The sequence below is a fragment of the Saccopteryx leptura genome, chromosome 9 (assembly GCF_036850995.1).
Source record: "Saccopteryx leptura isolate mSacLep1 chromosome 9, mSacLep1_pri_phased_curated, whole genome shotgun sequence".
Classification (NCBI taxonomy): Eukaryota; Metazoa; Chordata; class Mammalia; order Chiroptera; family Emballonuridae; genus Saccopteryx; species Saccopteryx leptura.
In genome coordinates, this window is record NC_089511.1 from 13,307,105 (window position 1) to 13,326,225 (window position 19,121).

The window sequence follows — 19,121 nt, forward strand, 5'->3', positions numbered from 1 at the left end:
GGAGAAATTCCAGGAGTCTGGCGGGATAACAAGCATCATGTTCAACAAGGGCAGGGTCAACATGTTTCTGGTTGAGTAAGCGTCAGACATATACTAATGATCAAACCTATGTTTGCTAATGGAAGGAGTGGTGAGTGAATAAATCGTCTGATGATTTCATGAGGAGTGGCAGGTTCGCATCGTAGATGAGTTGTCTGGAAAGTAGACTTTGTGATAGACATCTCTTGCAGAATTTATACTGGGGAGTCCTCTTCAATTAATATACTGGGGGAAGTGAAAGGGTAATATTGGGCCACAGGGGCACGTGGACTCTGATGGCATCACTCCAAAGGCCTCAGTGGACTCCACTGGAGAGTCTGGGGGGGGGGTGCCACTGAGGAAATGGGACCAGGCTTTTAGACTTCAGCACGACCAGGTAATGGACATGGAAACCCTCCCGGGAAGGGAGCCGTGGCTTTGGGCCAGGTAGCTCTCTCTGCGGGAGGGACAATCAGTCCTGAGCTGTCGATAGTGACACTCCCAGCAATGAGGGCGAGAGCGTTTCGAATCTGAATCTGAAGGGAGTCAGGGGCAGATCTCAGCAGCTACGTTCTGTGCTGGCTGAGCTAAGGTAGCGCTCCTCCAAGATCTCACAGTCAGATTCTTCTGAAGCATCTCCCCGGATGAACACGACACAGGGAAACAGAACAATAGTGTTTCCTGAGCATTTGAGAGGCCTGTAAAATTGGAATTTCTACTCAGAAAGATAAGTTAGAAGTTCTACAAAATATACAGTTAGGAAAAAAAAAAAATGATGCACTGAATGTCGTTGCATCAGACACTGGGAACCATATACAAAAACAAACCAACTTAAGACATACTTTCACAAGTAACTCGTTCACTAGCTGGTGAAAAGATTGCAGAAGTGTATTTGTCATTGTTTGAACATCATGTGGGATGGAGAAGAAATGAAGAAAACATTTCCAGGTGAGGTGGAGGGTCTTGAGCCAAGAGCTCCAAAATAATTTTTTCAGAAGGGAGATGGCTGGAAACATCAGCCATCAAGCTAAGGTTGGAGATGCAAGCTGAGAATACGATCCAGGGGACATCTAAATGCCAAGATGGGGTGTTGGCTTGATCCCGTAGGAAACAGGACACCGTGTTCAGAGATCAGTCCTACATTACGGGCTTCCCTCTCTCCTCCTGCTCCCAGACTCGGCTGGAGGTAGAGACACAGACGAGCAGGGAACCAGACTAGTTTTGAAGGTGGCAGCAGCAGTCTAGATGAGAGGCGATGAAACATGAACCCTGGGTAATGACAGTAAAGATGGACGTCGATACGAATTGTCTCGTTTCGGCCCTTGCACTAAGTGTATGTAAGCTGTTCAATTGGGTAAATGGAGTGAGGGATGTACAGGAACTATTTCTGCAACTTTTCTTTGAGTCTAACGTTTGTTCCCGAAATGTTAAAGAATGAATTCAAGAGTCACAAGAAGAGCTGGCAGAGGTCCGAGACTGATGAGAAGGGTGACGACTTCTGTCTTGCAGAAGACCATGCCCAATTCTTTTGTTTGGCTTTGTTTTTGTTGTCTTACATTTTTACTATGATTACTTTTTTTTCTGAGGAGAGATATTTTCCCCCACTATAAAGCAACAAATTATCAGAGAAATAAAGCCAAGTTGATGAGTGTGAGCACCCCGTGCATTCATTGCCTGGGCACTGGAAACAGAGCATTGAACAGATAGTCAAAAATGCCTGTCATCACCAGAGTCACCGTCTAGCAGGTGACTCTTAAATGAAGAAATGTCTTCATGGAGAAAACCATACATCTGGGTAGTTTCTGAATAATGACAATTACCATGCAGAAGTGTGTGTGTGTGTGTGGGGGGGTGTTTGAGCAGCTGGGTGGGGTTCATAGTCCTGCTGTCGGATAACCTGTTCTGAGACACGTACCTCTAATCAGGGGTCCCCAAACTTTTTACACAGGGGGCCAGTTCACTGTCCCTCAGACCATTGGAGGGCCGGACTATAAAAAAAAAAACTATGAACAAATCCCTATGCACACTGCACATATCTTATTTTAAAGTAAAAAAACAAAACGGGAACAAATATAATATTTAAAATAAAGAACAAGTAAATTTAAATCAACAAACTGACCAGTATTTCAATGGGAACTATGGGCCTGCTTTTGGCTAATGAGATAGTGAATGTCCAGTTCCATATTTGTCACTGCTAGCCATAACAAGTGATATGACGCGCTTCTGGAGCTGTGACGCGTGTGTCCGGTGTCACCGGAAGTAGTACTGTACGTGAGTGAGGTGGGGCTTTGTGTGTCCGCATCCTGTGCTCCTCTGACTGACCACCAATGAAAGAGGTGCCCCTTCCGGAAGTGCGGTGGGGCCGGATAAATGGCCTCAAGGGGCTGCATGTGGCCCGTGGGCCATAGTTTGGGGACCCCTGTTCTAACTCTTTGGGCAAATGATCTAACCTGTCTGAGCCTCTGATTTCAAATCTACACTATTCATTATAGTTATTATGAGGGTTAAACAAGATAATAAATGGAGATGGAGGGATCTAGCACAGAACGTAGCCCATGCGAAGCGTGGAACTACCAAGTCTGCGTACTTATCAGAATCTCGCTTTGAAAACTATAGATCCCTGCTGCGAGCCCCTTCCATCCACGGGGTGGCGAAATAGGGGTGGGGGTGGGGGAGGATGTTAAAGAAGCTTCTCAGGAAATTCTGATAGAAAGCCAGAGTTCAGAACGATACTGGGTACCAAACTGTTTTTAAAAATTAACTTCACTTTTCACCATGGAAGCAGTCGTTTCCATTGTGAGTACTTTGAAGAACTCTTCCTCCCATGTGTTTGGGAAGTGTAGTATTTTGTAGACCGTCGCTCTGTATGAAGAACCACGGAGACAATTTCTTGTTAAATGGAAGTTGGGGAAATCTCCTTGGGTGATAACTACCACAAGGCTGATCATCACCATCCCTAATTCCATTGATTATCATAACCTGATGCGGTGTTATGAGAGGCATCCCGTGGTCACGTGACCAAACACGGAGAGGGGAGCGGGGAGACTAAGCTTCATCATTTGCAAAGCTCTGTGACTCAGCATTTTCCTACGCAGAGACGGCCATTTTTACAACGCATCTCTCAAAGGTTTGTGTGAGGATCAAAGGAGATCCTATTAAGTATAAAAGAAGAGGCTGAGAAGATAACTTTGGATTCAAACTGTCTTAAACCAGATCATTTGGTTTATATCCGATTACCAGCTTTTAGTAGTTCCGCATCCTCCACCAAGAAACAAAACATGTCTAAGCTTCCGTCACCTAATCTGTAAAAAAGGAAAGTGAGAGTGATTGTTACAACTTGGCTTGTTGAGATAATTAAGTGTAATAATCTATGCCAAGAGTATAGAAGAGTTATTAGCACAATATCTCTGAGAGCTTACTGTCACTATTATTCTAGGTACATTATGTGTATGTACGTGTGAGACTCCACGTGGTGGCGATGAAATTTATAACTACGTGTCATTCTGCCTAATCACTTTCATAGGAGGATATTTCCTGACATTCGGGGGGGGGGAGGGGCAAAAACAAAAAGACATCCCCAAATGTAACGAGATGTGCATGTCCTTTTACAAAAGAAAACAAATAAAATGTGATGTGATGTTGGAAGCACAGAGTCGGGTGCTGGGTGGACGGTCCGTGTCGGGTTCTCGAGGTTATCGGAATGGATGTCATTCCAATCTCCCGGCCCATGCGAATCCCACACACTTGCCAAGATGAGCTACCGGGCTGCACAGAGCTAAGGCGAGCCTCCCCCACACCCTCACCCAGGATATCTCTGCCCCATGCCTCCTGCTCGGCAAACCCACATCTTTCAACATTAGACATCTGGAAATGAAAAGGCAGCGTGACTTTCCGTCAAGGATGCTATTTCTCCTAATAGTGATTCAAGACTGGTGATGCACCTGTACTCGGGAAGAGATGTGTGTGGAGGTTTTGTGGATGCATTTGTCAAGTGATTACACGGAGGGGGGGAAATGGATGCTTTGAGGTTAATCTTGCAGCCGAAAAGATTTCTAGTCAAGCTGCGGTATAGGCTTCTCCATGGAAATGCATGCAGAATGCAGACCACAGAAGCAAATTGAAAAGTGTAAACCTTGCAGGATAATGTTTCTTCAAAGCGGCAAGTGTTGGTGGGTGATAGAGCACCCTGAGTAATACCCACACACTAGAACGGGATTCTCTGTTTGTGTTTTCATTTGGAACTGTTTTTGTCCCTTTGTCAAGGATACAAGAGACTCATTTAGCTGGTGACTATAAATTTGACACTGTGCCATTTCTCCAAGAAAGCCCCTATTATAATCCAACTTGATGCTGATCCTATTATAATAATATAGCTGTTGTATTTCCAGCTGTTGTCAACAAAAAATGAGCCCTGTCACCACAATTCATCCTGCCAGTAACAAGTCAAGTATGAACACGTCAATTCCAAGGTGAATTCTGCTTGTAATAGACCCATTTTTCCACATTTAGTTTCTTGGTTAAGTGATCCTGGCCGGTGTGCTGCTTGGACTTGAAGGAACAGAGGGTTCCCAGTCCTGCCTGCTTCTCGCAACACCTTCAAGTTCCCTTCCATCAGCAGCGGGACCCACACATCCCCCCCACCCCGCCCCACCCCCACGCCCCGCCCCTTAATGAAAGCAAACACTACAGGGGAAATTGACCATCAGAAATTTTAGACGGCCACGCTGGAGGTTCCAGTCTGCTGAAAACTAAGATAAAAGGTCTTCGAGAAAATAAGATGTTGGGGTTCGGCTGGTGCAGCTCTGCTAAGCTAAGTCTCTCCTTTAATTCTTTTCTTTTTTTTATGAGCAAGTCAGCACAGCAATTCTGCACATTATTCAGAAAGGAAAATGCTGGTGCTGACACCCTGAGCAGGAAAACAAAGGTTGGGTGCAGCGTGCAAACGCGCGTTCTGGGAAAGCGGAGACTCTGAGGATGAGAACAACACCAACCCCATCTGCCGAGAGTGCCCGGCGATTCGTTTGCAGAAAACAAGAGTTCCGACGGCAGGTGCGGAAGTTAAACAGCAGAGCCTCTGCCTGCAGCTGAGCTTCCCGGTCTCTGACTACGCAGTCTGCAAACTTGACCTCAGAACTACCCTGATGAAAGTTCAGTGCGGTCAATCCATGAACAGAGGACCCGCATTACCGTCCGCAGACGTCTTCCTTAAACACTCACGGGCACCAAAGGTCGCCGGCCTCGCGGGGCACGGCAACAACGCAACGGCCTTCATTGTTTTAACAAGACTGAACCTCCACCCCACCCTTGCCTCCTCCTCCTCCTAACTAGTTTTCCCAAGCAGGAGGCGACACGAGAGGTAACGGGACACAGGCATCGCCATGGAAACCCTTCTTGGCGGTTGTTGAATACCAGAGCATTGATTTCCAAGGACCTGTAGAACCTGCTGACATTTAAATTATTGCTTACTAGCAGCTGAAGCCTCTGGCGGCCCTGGGTTTTTTTTTATCGTGTCATGACAAACCCATTATTTTTTAGTTTTATGGAACTGTGCTCTGCCACACGCCCTCACCTGACCGGCATGGGCTTGTAGAGGTGTGTTTGTCTGTCTGCTCTGATCCCTCCCCCCAACACTCCCACCCCCGGGACAGCAGAGCGCAGACCTAACAGTGAGGAATATAGGTGAGCGGCCCAGGCGTGTTTCTTCACACCTCCCCACTGGGGAGGATGCCATCGTTCTCAACATCCACGCGTCCTGAAGGGCGTCACGCAGGTTCCCTCATTGGGAAAGAGGGGCCGGAATCGTACCAGTATATATATATATTTTTTCAGTTTTGCTATTTAATTATAAAAGACAAATGCCACATATCCATACCTCCAAGGGACACCATAGGGAGGGTCTTTGAAAGAGGAGGAAGATTTGTTGTTGTCTTTTACAGAGACAGAGAGAGAGTCAGAGAGAGGGATAGATAGGGACAGACAGACAGGAAAGGAAAGAGATGAGAAGCATCAATCAGTTTTTCGTTGTGACACCTTAGTTGTTCATTGATTGTTTTCTCATATGTGCCTTGACAGCGGGCCTTCAGCAGACCGAGTAACCCCTTGCTCGAGCCAGCGACCTTGGGTTCAAGCTGGTGATCTTTGCTCAAATCAGATGAGCCCGCGCTCAAGCTGGTGACCTCGGGCTCTCAAAGCTGGGTCCAAGAGGAGGAAGATGTAAACACAGACGGGTCCATATTAGGGCTTGTTTCTCTAACCCTGTGTGTGGAGGATTCTTCCCCAACCAAGCACTGGGGGAAGTAACAGTGAAGCACACCATGCTCCTGGGAGCAGGAAGACAGGGGTCCCCTGCCCTGTAGGACCGTCTGCTCTGGAATGCTGCTGGTTAACTAGGAACATCATGTCAGGGTGATAATAGGAGATCCAAGCCTTCCCTTTGGTCGGGGATCAATCGTGTGATGTATAAAGGCTGCCTGAGCAGCCAGCGCTGTCTCTGCGCTTTGGAAACCTCTCTCTTAAGACACATACTCCACAATGAAATCCTCAACCATCACGTCCCCTTCTCCTCTTGCAAGGGCCTACCCACCGCACACTGGGTGTTCTCCTCACGCGCCAACACTCAGCGTGACGGGAAACGCGGCTGCCAACTTCTACATGCGCCAAATGGCATTTATTACAGGAAGAGGGACAGATTCTTAGCTGCAGTTCAAGCAAACAGACAGCGCAGAAATGCCTCCTGTCATTTCTCTGGCTCTATGATTTGGGACATCAGCTGGGGAAATAAAGCCCCATTTCCATATTCTGTTCTGGAACATGGAGAGGGATTAAACAGTTTTGTAACTTAATAGGACACCCATCCACACTTAACATGTTGTTTCTCAAATGAGCCTGAAAGTTGCCGGAACAATTAAACACTTCAGAAAATGTATTTGAGCACACAGATGTCTTCTATTCACCCGCGCACCACGGCGGCGAACATCTGTAATGAGCGTCAGGCGAGAGAAATGAACAATATTGTATGAAAACGCGTGACTGTAAAGGCTCAGCCACAGTTACTGGGCACAGGAGGAAGGTACCGTCTGCATCCCTCCCAAACGACACCAGGATGGTGGCCTACCCACTGCTTTCACAAACAGATAATGAGGATGCTTGGAGGCTGGTTGTGAAAACCAATACGATGCCTGATGTACGTTCCACGTGCCTAAATAAAGCCTCTCAGAATGGGAATGACTCCTTCAGAACACGAAAGGAGAAAGGACTATGTTCTTTTTTCCAGGGAACCTCTTCCCAGCAATCAAGCCTTCGCTAATCCATTACCTACAGGAGTGAATTCCTATAAATGCTTAAGAAGTTAACCAGCATCATTTATTCTTTAGATTGGCAGCTATTTCCATGCTGAACTTACAAAATTATATGACCAGAGGCACTGCAGGGGACTTCTACACTGTGTCGGCGTCGCGGGAGGTGCAGGCTTCATTCATTCTATTTCACGATGGGGTCTCATTCATTCAGTCTCATAAAGGCTATGTGCATTGTACGTGCTGGGTGCTGAGCTCCAAGTTAGACGTGGAGAATACAAGGATGTCCTAACAACATTTGACGTTTATTTTAGCAGCGTTTTTACAAGGGTTCACTTTATTACAGGAAATTCTAAAAAAATCTTTGTTCAATTTCTTTCCAGAAGATACCAATGTGATGTAACGGGAAATGTAACACACTATAGTTATAATGTCGGGAGGGTTTTGTTCATGTTACCTTATGATAAGATGGAGATCATGTTCTATATTGGTTACTTGCCATTTGCAGGCAGCAAGAAATTATTTTTGGCCCTGGCCAGTTGGCTCAGTGGTAGAGCATCGGCCTGGCGTGCAGGAATCCCGGGTTTGATTCCCGGCCAGGGCACACAGGAGAAGCACCCATCTGCTTCTCCACCTCTCCCCCTCTCCTTCCTCTCTGTCTCTCTCTTCACCTCCCGCAGCCAAGGCTCCATTGGAGCAAAGTTGGCCCGGGCACTGAGGATGGCTCTGTGGCCTCTGCCTCAGGTGCTAGAATGGCTCTGGATGCAACAGAGCAATGCCCCAGATGGGCAGAGCATCGCCCCCTGGTGGGCATGCCGGGTGGATCCCGATTAGGCGCATAAGGGAGTCTGTCTGCCTGCCTCCCCATTTCCAACTTCAGAAAAATACAAAAAAAAAAAAAAAGAAGAAGAAATTATTTTTATACATCCTAAAGACTCAGTTTCCTAGTCTAAAAAATGGGGATGATGCCACCTACTTCCTGCTCTCATTCTGAGGCTCCGTGAGGCTACCACACAATCGGTAACCCCTGGGTGAGGGGACACGGAGTGGAGTCACAGCCCTGCTCTCGAGGACATGCCACTGTACCAATGTTTGGTCAAGTATGAATTTGAAGCCAAGGTGCAAGAGAAAAAAAATATACACCCACTGCAGAAGCTGTTTATCTTTTTATTCTTTTAGAATAAGCTTAATTCTCTAGTTAAAAGCCAGACTTTAAACCAGCTTTACGAAGGTATAATTGACCAAAAGAAATTGTAATATATTTAAGTCAGTGTATAGCATGCTGATTTGATCTAGTTAATTATCACGCCCATCACCTCGTATAGTTGATTTGTTTGTTTTTTTTCCCCTCAATAACACAGGTGAAAGACAAAATGAGTCACTCTCCTCACTGAATTACAAACTGGGCAAAGTCCTAGCCTCTGAGCCATTGAGCTACTGGGGAGGGCAGGTCCTGAACAGAACATGTTTAACTGGGCTGTCAATCATTACAGAGAGAGGGCTTCAAGGAGGTTGAAAAAAATAAGTATTCACTAACTGGCCCGAACCTGCCATCTGGTCCCGGCCGCCATCCGGGACGTGGCTAAAGCAGAGGTGAGTTGGGCTTATTTTCTGTTTGGGCCCTTTGTTACTTGAATATATAGTATTATTATTGAGCTCCTGCTCTGAGTCAAGCCTTCTTTGAGGCGCCTGAGAAACTTCCTAGCTAGAGGATTCTTGCTTTCTTGAAGGGCAGACTAGTGGGAAGGCAGAAAATTAAACCATCAATTAACAAATGATAAGACTGAGTGCTGGAGGTGAAGGAAGGTACCAGACAACACAGGAGATGCCATTAAACAGCTAAAGCATTGAGACAGGAGATCAGGATGAAGAGTCGATTACGGCACTGAAATTAGAGGTAAGAAAAGAGATGCTCTTGAGTCAAAGTTCAGAGGTGAGGTTGCAATTGAGAAAGAACCCCACCAAAAAAAAAAAAAAAGAAAAGAAAAGAAAAGAAAAGAAAAGAAAAGAAAAGAAAAGAAAAGAGGTTCATCAGTTTGGAGCTCATCTAAGGAAAACGGAAAGTTCGAGAAAGGATTTTAAACAGCTCTTACACACAATCACCGAGGAGTTTCTAATCTTCCCGATTCTTTCTCCCCCCCACACACATAGCAAGTGCATACCTACACTTCCCCAGCCCGTGGCCCTAACTGTTCAGATCCCGACTGCGGTGTAGTTGTTCCTAAGCTAAATCGGTCCCGCTTCTGAACTCGGAGCACCCTTTGTCTCTGGTGGCACCGTTTACCTTTATATATAAATTGCAGCACATACAGAATGTTTTCTCCCTTTCAGAGGGAAGGTATTTTGAAAACAATACACTTTCTTAATCTCTTGACTTTCCCATCTAATCCTCCTCTCCAGAATTAATCCGTTCTTCCTTAATGTGACCTCATGCCCCCCTTTTTTTTACCCCATAAGCCTAGCCCAACATTGTCCCAGTTGTACAAGTGCCAAGAATGTCTGCTGTAAAATATTTATTCACTTAATCTGTCGAACAAGGCTTTGAGCCTCTGTTATGATGCTGCCCAGGCAAACAGGAAGGAATAAAGCCTGTATTCAGATGAGTCACAGAAATTCCCAAACTGGTCTCCCCCAGTATAAACACTATAACTGGCTCTGAATGGGACATCTTTAAGGGCAGAGAACATGGTCCAACGCTTTCATGTTTCTTTCTAGCATCTCAGAAAGTGCCTTGCATATAAATGTTTTGTTAAATTATTGAATAAACAAATAGTTATTTTCTTTAGGAAGACACATTCAAAAATAAGGCAGGTTGGTCCCTTGATATTTTAAATTACGTGTTGATGCTATTGTTCTGTCTTATTTTCATAATTTAAATAATTGGACTAAAAATAAAACTGTAGGAATTGTTCCTCCTCTCAAGAGGGTAGTGATGATCTTGCTTTCCTCACACAGGGTCTAGTTCTGCAGCTGTAAACAAAAGCTAAATATCAAGTCCTTATATGAGCTCATGGCAATTTCCTATAGAAAGAATGATGAACTGAAGACTTTATGGGGGGGTGGGTAGAAGGTGGTATCTTTAACAGGTGTGTAAACCCTCCCAGGGACTCGGAAGAAGGGCAAAGATGGTATGTTCCATGGGTTACAGGCTGGAACCTGCACCAAGGATGGATGATGCGGTCATGCCCATGAAGGCCAACTGGTAAAAGCCCAAGTGGGGCAGTTGGGCATCAAACACAGACTTGTCACAGAGCGCAAGAGTAGCTGGAATGCCACCTGCCGTGCAGGGCAAGCACAGGTCTGCCAGAGAACTTCAGTAGAGGATCCGTTAGAGCATGTGTACCAGATCATTGATGGCGAAGGGCAGCAGCCATGGTCAGTGGTGGGGTGGGGAGTGGAGGAGGGCTAGAGCCTCCTTCCCCAGCCAGAGAGCTGGAAGGCTGGTGCTGCTGCTTCTCTGCGATGAGCCAACCCCCGTGGACTGCCTTATGCTCCGCACGAATAAGGACTTTCAGCCTATCTAGTATGTGCTTGGGGAAATTCTACTTAAACTAGAGAAAATACTTCTACCTCCCTCACCCAACCCCTAATAAATTCAATAAAAGGGGAAAAAAGAAATTACATAAGGAAGCTCCTTAATCCCTGCAGGGGAAAAAAATCACAAACAAGGGAGTATGAACTGCATTTTCTGTGGCCCACTTCCATTCCCATGTTGAAATTCTAACTCAGAGCTCAGCACTCAGTACGTACTAGGCACACAGCCTGTGTGTGACTGAATGAGTGAGGGCCTATTGCCAAAGAGCAATGAAGCTTGCACCTGCTGCGTCTTCTCTCTCTCTCTGCTCTTCTCTACGTGAGGACACAGTGACAAGATGGCCACTGGCAAGCCAGAAGGCAGGTTCTCCCTGGATGCCACCAGATCTTGGCCCTGCCAACCTCCAGAATTGTGAGAAATAAGTGGTTATTGTTTAAGCCACCCAGTGTGTGGTGACTTTTTTTATAACAGCCCAAACTGACTAAAACACAGAACGTGACTGGCATTCAGAATATAATTTGAGAAGCTAGCGTTCAAATCCAATTCCATTTGACCCAAAGCCAACACCAGTTCTACTCTATTTTTACAAAGGTGGGCGGGTGTATATAGTATTTTGTATTCTGCTATTAGAATATTTTAAATCAAATTTGACTTCTTATAAAGCAGGAATTTTCCATCTAAAAAGAGACAGAGATTACCTGGTCGTAATTCCAAATTCTAGCTGGGGCAAGAACAGTGTTACCATTAATCACCTCCGCCTATATGCTATGTAACATGCAGGGTTCTTTATCGTCCTTTACTCATTGCTGCACTCCAAATATATCTAGTGGGCTGATAAAAACGAGGCTACTCATTTTTTAGATAGAGAAAAAGCCTCAAAGAAGCAAAACAAATGCCTTAGGACCTAGAGTTAGGACTTTTCTAGCTCAGTTTCATTTTTCTCTCCAACCTGGAGTGTTCAACTCTGACGTTCTGAAACCTTACGGTAAGTAGTCAAGGTTACCCATGTATCTGAAACCTAACCATACAACTAAGAACTTCACATAAATACAATCCTTACAAAACTGCCAACAACATGAGGACTGTTATTAGAAAATTCGCCTTGGTAAAGAGACCTCACTTCCAAAAAAGTTAATCATTTGATTTGAAATCAAGTTGATTCACATCAATATGGGCATTCCTGGATGCCAGATAAGAGCCTCTTACCCCCAGATCACCTTCAAAAATACATGAAAGGACAGGGACTTCTCCGGCGGTGCTTGAAGAAGTTCAGTGTGGTTGTATTAAACGACGGAGCATAGCATGAAAACAAAGACCCTGGAAGAGTAAGGGAGACCTTGATTCTGTTGACCCGAGAGAATTGGAGAAAGGGATCCAAATCTCTACCTGCTTAATGCAAATCAGGGCAGAAAACAAAGACGATGTGGAAGACTAGGCACTGGGTTTACAAACTGCTGGAGGACCTACCAGCATTGAAAGGGGTTTGTTTGTTTGTTTGTTTTTCAGATTGGGAGGATAGAAAGAGGAAAAAAGAGGGAGAGAGGGTAAGATAGAAATGGACGACTGATTATGCGTTAGCCCTGAAGGCGTACTGCTAAGTCTGATGTGGACCATATCATTAAACAGTTTATCCCAATATCAGCAGGGAAATGAATATTTCACCTCTTCATCTAATTCTTTCATTCCCTGTTTGCATCTTTCTTTCTGTTTACCTTCCCTTCCTTAGTTTCTTCTGCTCATTCTATAGAGGTTTATCTATTGTTGTATGCCATCAAACTTGTGCTTGGGCCTGGGATATGAAAAATAAAAACTGCTCCTTCTTGGTTTGAGGGGTGTTCACAGCCTAGCAGGGCAAGAAGCATGGAAATTTCACCACACAGGTCACAGCTCAGATGGGTCCAAGGACTGGGGTGTGTACAGAGGACACTGGCTCCAGGTCTTGCTGGGGGAAAGTAAAAGGCAGCTTAAAGATATGTACTTAACCTTCCCTGCTGACGTGGCATGCCAAGGGGCTCAAGTTCAAGGATACGGATTTCCGAATACTGACTTTGCCACAAGGAATAAAGAGTGTACGTGTCTGTGTGCAGGGGTGGTGACGTTTTCTTCATCCTCTGTCTCCAAACGGAGATTCCACGAAAGGAAGACCGCCTCCAGAACTGGGTTTCATTTAGAAAACAACTCAAAATGCATCAATTAATTTGCACAACACATTTGATGATGTCAAGAGTTTTCTTAGATTTACTTAAATTTTAATCACGATGCCATGCGAGAAAGAGTGACTTCGCTGAGTGCTAACGGAAGATCAAAGTAAAAATTAGCAGGTTTGAAGGAGACACATAGCGAAGACTGGGAAGCATCCAATTAGCTACCAACTTTGTTTGAAAATAACTAAAATGATAAAGTAAAGTTCCTCCCTCAATTCAGTTATATCTCTAATTTCCAAGTCGTCCTAGTTACCGCACTGAAGAATCTTAGGCGACACCGGAGAAAAGACCGTACATTTCGCAACAGCTGTCCCTCCCAGCATCTGCGAGTTTTTCCCTTTTAACATTTATACTACTTTTGTGTTTACCCTTTGGGCTAATTTGTAGTTGACCCCAGTAATAGAGCCCTTTTAACCAACATTTTGTAACAGACAATCATTGATTTCGCAGTCTTGCAGAATGCCTTAAAAATCAATGAATCCAGAAGAAGGAACTGGTGGAACTTCATAATATCACATCTCGTTTTTATCACCAATTTCCTATTTACCAAGTTCCTGTCTCATTACTTATACCAGGCAGGGCCTGCTGATGAGATACATAACCCGCTCAGTCCCTTTTGGCAATCCATTTATAACTAAAGCACAATTAATATCTTTACAGCTGCTCTCCGGGCAGAAAGAAAAATGTGGCAGCCAGGATTCTATACATGTTGGAGTCTAGATGTGTGGAATGAGGAGCACCGGGGTGTATCGAAGACACAATGAAATCTGGGCTTTTCTTGTTCTTGAATTCCCCAGAGAGATGTTTTTCAAACAGGACTTCATACAGGAAGTGGAGCTACCTTGACTAGCTCTCCAGGTGACCTAAGAAAGTCATCAGGAATCGGGATGTCATACAAACCGCACACATGACACTCTTCCAAAGGAAAAGTATAAAGGGAAATATCCTCTTATCTAGAGTTTCATATCATTCTAACTTCCCTGTTTTTAATGTTGTTAATTTCCTGATTTACTTTCAAGTATCAGTCTTTCCTTTTAATTAGGTACTGATTATGACCCTCAAATATAGAGGGACCACTATGTTTCTGGCCCAAGCAATTGCTTGATATAACTATCTCATTTAGATGTCATCTAAGCTCTAAAATTAGACTTAGGTCACTTTTAGGTTCCCAAAAACTGTATCCAATAAATGTTTGGGTTTTTAAAATTATTTTTTTATTGAATTTATAGGGGTGACACTGGGTAACAAAACCATATAGGTTTAAAGTGTACAGCCCAATAAAACATTTTTTGCTTAATCCCTTCATCATCTCAGTCACATGATTTCTTTTCTTTTTTTAAGATTTTACTTATTCATTTTAGAGAGGAGGAGGAGGAGGAGGAGGAGGAGGAGAGAGAGAGAGAGAGAGAGAGAGAGAGAGAGAGAGAGAGAAAAGGAGCAGAAGAACAGGAAGCATCAACTCCCATATGTGCCTTAACCAGGCAAGCCGGGGTTTCAAACCAGCGACCTCAGCATTTCAGGTCCACACCACATCTGTGTGCCACCACAGGTCAGGCTCAGGTGTTTTCCATGGGAATATTTCTAGCATAATTATATAGAAAACACTCTGATAATACAGCCAGAAGAACAAAGAGAGAGAGAGAGGATAGACAGATAGATAGATAGATAGATAGATAGATAGATAGATAGATAGATAGACAGGTAGGCAGGCAGACAGAGATATATTCAAAATATTTGACTTACTACTTCTCGGCCTTTTGGCTGAGATCAAATACAAAATATGTGACTTAGTCATTTCATGGAAGCTATCATAAAGAAAGAAACCAAAATATGAGCAAACATTTTATTTTGCTACCTTCTGATAGAATAAATATTTAAGCACATTTACAGTATTATGAATAATAGTTATAATAATGGTAAATGTTTTGATGGTAAAACAAAAAGCTGGAGATAAAATAGGATGCACAAAATTCAAAAAATAAGAGAAGATACACTGACTGCAAAAACAACAGAACCAAAATGGTGAGGGCACTAGCCTGGTTTCCCACAGCCGACAGATGGGGGCCCTGCAATCAGAAGCCGGTTCTAAGTAGCGCAAATGGATGATGCAAGAGTGCGCTTTGCTCCACGCCGGGCACCACGTGGCGCGTGCTATGCTCCTTGCCAGGCACCACGTGACACGCACTATGCTCCACACCAAGCACCACATGACACGCACTAAGCTCCATACAGAGCACCACATGCCACATGCTATGCTCCTTGCCAGGCACCACGTGCCATGTACTATGTTCCACGCCCGGCACCACGCGACACGTGCTATGCTCCACTATGCGCTATGCTCCACGTCGGGTACCACATGATGCATGCTGTGCTACACGTTGTGCACCACATACTATGCGCTAGCTGCGTTCTGTAGGCCATGTGATATGTGTTATGTTTTATTGATCCTGTGTGACTGAAAGACACAGAAATCAGCAGCTATTTGAAAATCAGAATGAGAGGGCACTCACTGGATATATTTTGAAACTGTCAAACAAAGTACAAGATGTTAGAGAATGGAGAAGTGTGTCCAGTTGGAGAAGAACTCTGCTCTGGGTAAATGACCCCTCTGCCAGGACCAGGGCCCCTTGAGAAGCTGTGTGTAGAACGCTGGGCAGTCCGTAGGTCCTGCCTCATGGAAACCAAATCCGAATCACAGATGAGAGGGCAGGAAACCAACTTCATAACACACTGGCCCACGGACAAGTTGTGTCTGTGGGTTAGGAAAAGAAAGGGGTGCTTCCACCCTTCAAAAAGTTATATGCTATTTCAAGTTTTTAATTACAAAAGTAATACAAATTCACTGTGGGAAACACACCTCTTTTTTAGTAGGCAACTCAAAGAGACACCTTAGAAGGCCTGCAAGTGAGAAGGCTGGGCGTTTAGGACCATGCAAGAAGGTGCTAAGAAGTTAATTAGCACCTGAATTCTAAAGAGTACAATCTGGGACAGATTCCGGGTCAACCACAGAAAAGTAGCCACAAGAGCCTGGAAAACTGGGAACTATAGCAACTTGACCTTCGCTTTTGTACGTATTTAGACCAGTGTGCTATAATTTGTAGTACGAAAGTATCAGGACACTTAATTCTCTCTGTATTTAGAGAGTATCTTATATGCATCTGCATTTTTATTAATAAAAATACATAATGAATACAGTTGCTTGTATTATATAAGTAATAAAAAGATTAGCTATTTATACAAGCACCAGAGTCTAGTAGACTTTTAACTTGCCTAAGCCTGAGGAAGGCTGTACCCCCCCCCCTTTATTTGTGGGCCTATGCCCCATGCTGGCTTTGTCTCTAAAAGGAATAGAAACCTCTGAATTGTGAGCCACAAAGGCCACTTAACGAACAGGCATACTGAGAGCTGGTTCAATATGAAATTTCCAGCCCGCCTACACAAAGGACTTCAGATAGAATGGTATATCCGTCAGTTTGTCTATTCACTGTAATCAGATCATTGTGTGATGCATCGTAAGCCCTCACTACACTTACTATATTTGGAAAATACTGTTGACTACTGTCTCAAATCTGTATGAAAGGATCAGTTTAGAAAATTCTCTCACCAACCCCAGTGACGTGGTCCTATCATTGGTCCTATTTTCCTAACTTGGCATCTAGACACAGAGAGGTTAGAACAGATGGCGAGCTTTAGTTCTTGCCAGGCAGGACTGCCTGAAGCTAGAACCTGGGAATTCAAGAATAGGTTCATAGACATGGCACAGGCCCCTCATTGTAGAATGTGTGGGTAGACATGTTTAACAATGCTCTAGTAAGGTGATACCTCCCATAGGGAGAAGCAGACAATTACAGACTTGGAACAACTCTTACGTTTTGTCTTTTTTTTTTTTTTTCCAGAATATATCATGCAGTTTTTTTGCACTTCACTTCTTAATATATATCAGCATTATTTTTTTTTTTAAATATGAAAAGCTTTAGGCCCTGGCCGGTTGGCTCAGTGGTAGAGCGTCGGCCTAGCGTGCGGAGGACCCGGGTTCGATTCCCGGCCAGGGCACACAGGAGAAGCGCCCATTTGCTTCTCCACCCCTCTGCCGCACTTTCCTCTCTGTCTCTCTCTTCCCCTCCCGCAGCCAAGGCTCCATTGGAGCAAAGATGGCCCGGGCGCTGGGGATGGCTCTGTGGCCTCTGCCTCAGGCGCTAGAGTGGCTCTGGTCGCAACATGGCGACGCCCAGGATGGGCAGAGCATCACCCCCTGGTGGGCAGAGCGTCGCCCCTGGTGGGCGTGCCGGGTGGATCCCGGTCGGGCGCATGCGGGAGTCTGTCTGACTGTCTCTCCCTGTTTCCAGCTTCAGAAAAATGAAAAAAAAAGAAAAAAGAAAAAAAAAAAAGAAATATGAAAAGCTTTATAAATGTTCTGGTAACATGTTGGATAGCGGTATCACGCCTCTCTTATTTTGTTCTAAGATTCTCTTGGCACACGACCAGGGACTGCAAAAAGAGAAATAGAGCATTCTAGTCACTCACTAAAGCAAGGAGTTCTCAACGTGTGGTCCCCAAACCCGCGGCTTTAGCCTTCCAGAGAACTTGTCACACATGCAGATTCTCAGCTCCACTCCAGCCCTACGGAATCATAAACACTGAGGACGAGACTGAGAAACTGTCTGTTAATCAGTCCTCCGTTAATTCATCATCTGTTTCCACTAACGGGCATTCTGATTCATACTCTCGTTAGGGAACCAGTATCAGGGGTCCCCAAATTTTTTACACAGGGGGCCAGTTCACTGTCCCACAGACCGTTGGAGGGCCACCACATATAGTGCTCCTCTCACTGACCACCAATGAAAGAGGTGTCCCTTCCAGAAGTGCAGCAGGGGGCCGGATAAATGGCCTCAGGGGGCCGCATGCGGCCCACCGGCTGTAGTTTGGGGACGCCTGAAAGTGAACAATAATTGTAATATAGCAGATCAATATAGTTACCAGTGACCTAAAAAAAGGAGCCACTAATTTAATGTGTTATATAACGCTTTAGCTGCTTTTTATAACTTTACAACTTTTTGAGTAAGGTAAGACAATTATGAAGTTTCTAATTTTATAGAAAAGTAGATGGGAAAATCCCCCTAACCTCTTTATATTTGCAGGTTGAACAGAAAGTACTATTGCTAGGGATGCTGGGAATATGTCTAAGTATGCTTTCTAAACTTCCAATATGTGTTACATGTTCAGTTTTGTGTCAGGAAAGAAATAACTAATAAATATCCCTGTTTTCAACCAGTGCTTTCTAGTAATTATGGTATTTTACTGCTGAATGTGGTCAAGTGTTATAACCAGAATAGCTAGGCTTTATTTTTCCTTTTAATTTTTAGGATGGTAAATTAAGAAATACAGAGTCTAGTTTTTATGCTAATTATACTTTTCCCCCAAAGTCAGTATATTGTAACATATCAAAGCACAGTCATTAAAATTACATTGTAACATTTTGTATAAGAATTTCAGTAAGCATAAACTTCCAGACAGAGGATTTCACAAACCCCTTTAACAGCTGACCATTGCTGTTTCCCCGGCTCTGCCCTTAGATCGGAAGACCTGGGTTTTTGACGTAGACTTCCTGCTTCCCTGTTCATGCTACAAAGCACCACATACTTTCAGGCTTCGGAACAACTAATACCAAAACCCTGGACAATTTGTTTGCATGACGATTTTCAAATAACCTTCAAAACTCGGTGTAAGCATGCTTTCCTCTGTGACCAGGGAAGGGGCGTCTGCTTGCGTGGGTTTAGCTCATTTCTCTCTAAATGCTTGCCCAGGGGACAGAGGAAGACGCAAGACCACAAGAACATTCTCACAGTAGAGATGTTCTCCCCTCTCTTCATGAAATGAATACCTACTGATCAACCACCCAGAGCAAGTTCACCTGAACTCCCCACTTGTGTCTGTCTGTCCCTTAGCTCTGACCCAAGCATTGTCCTAATTTGGCAAAAGCACGTTTTGCACAGGGATGAGAATATATGGGCCATGTAGACAATAAACCTGGAACAGACAGACTTGGAGCAAGTCTTCAAATCTCCGAGT

The 19,121-nt window shown here is 44.4% G+C and overlaps 1 protein-coding gene across 1 annotated transcript in view; it reads right to left on the reverse strand.

The window, feature by feature from the left end:
• The window catches only part of CDH8 (cadherin 8), a 354,528-nt gene that overhangs the window by 186,594 nt on the left and 148,813 nt on the right, over window positions 1-19,121 (reverse strand). The window lies entirely within an intron of this gene.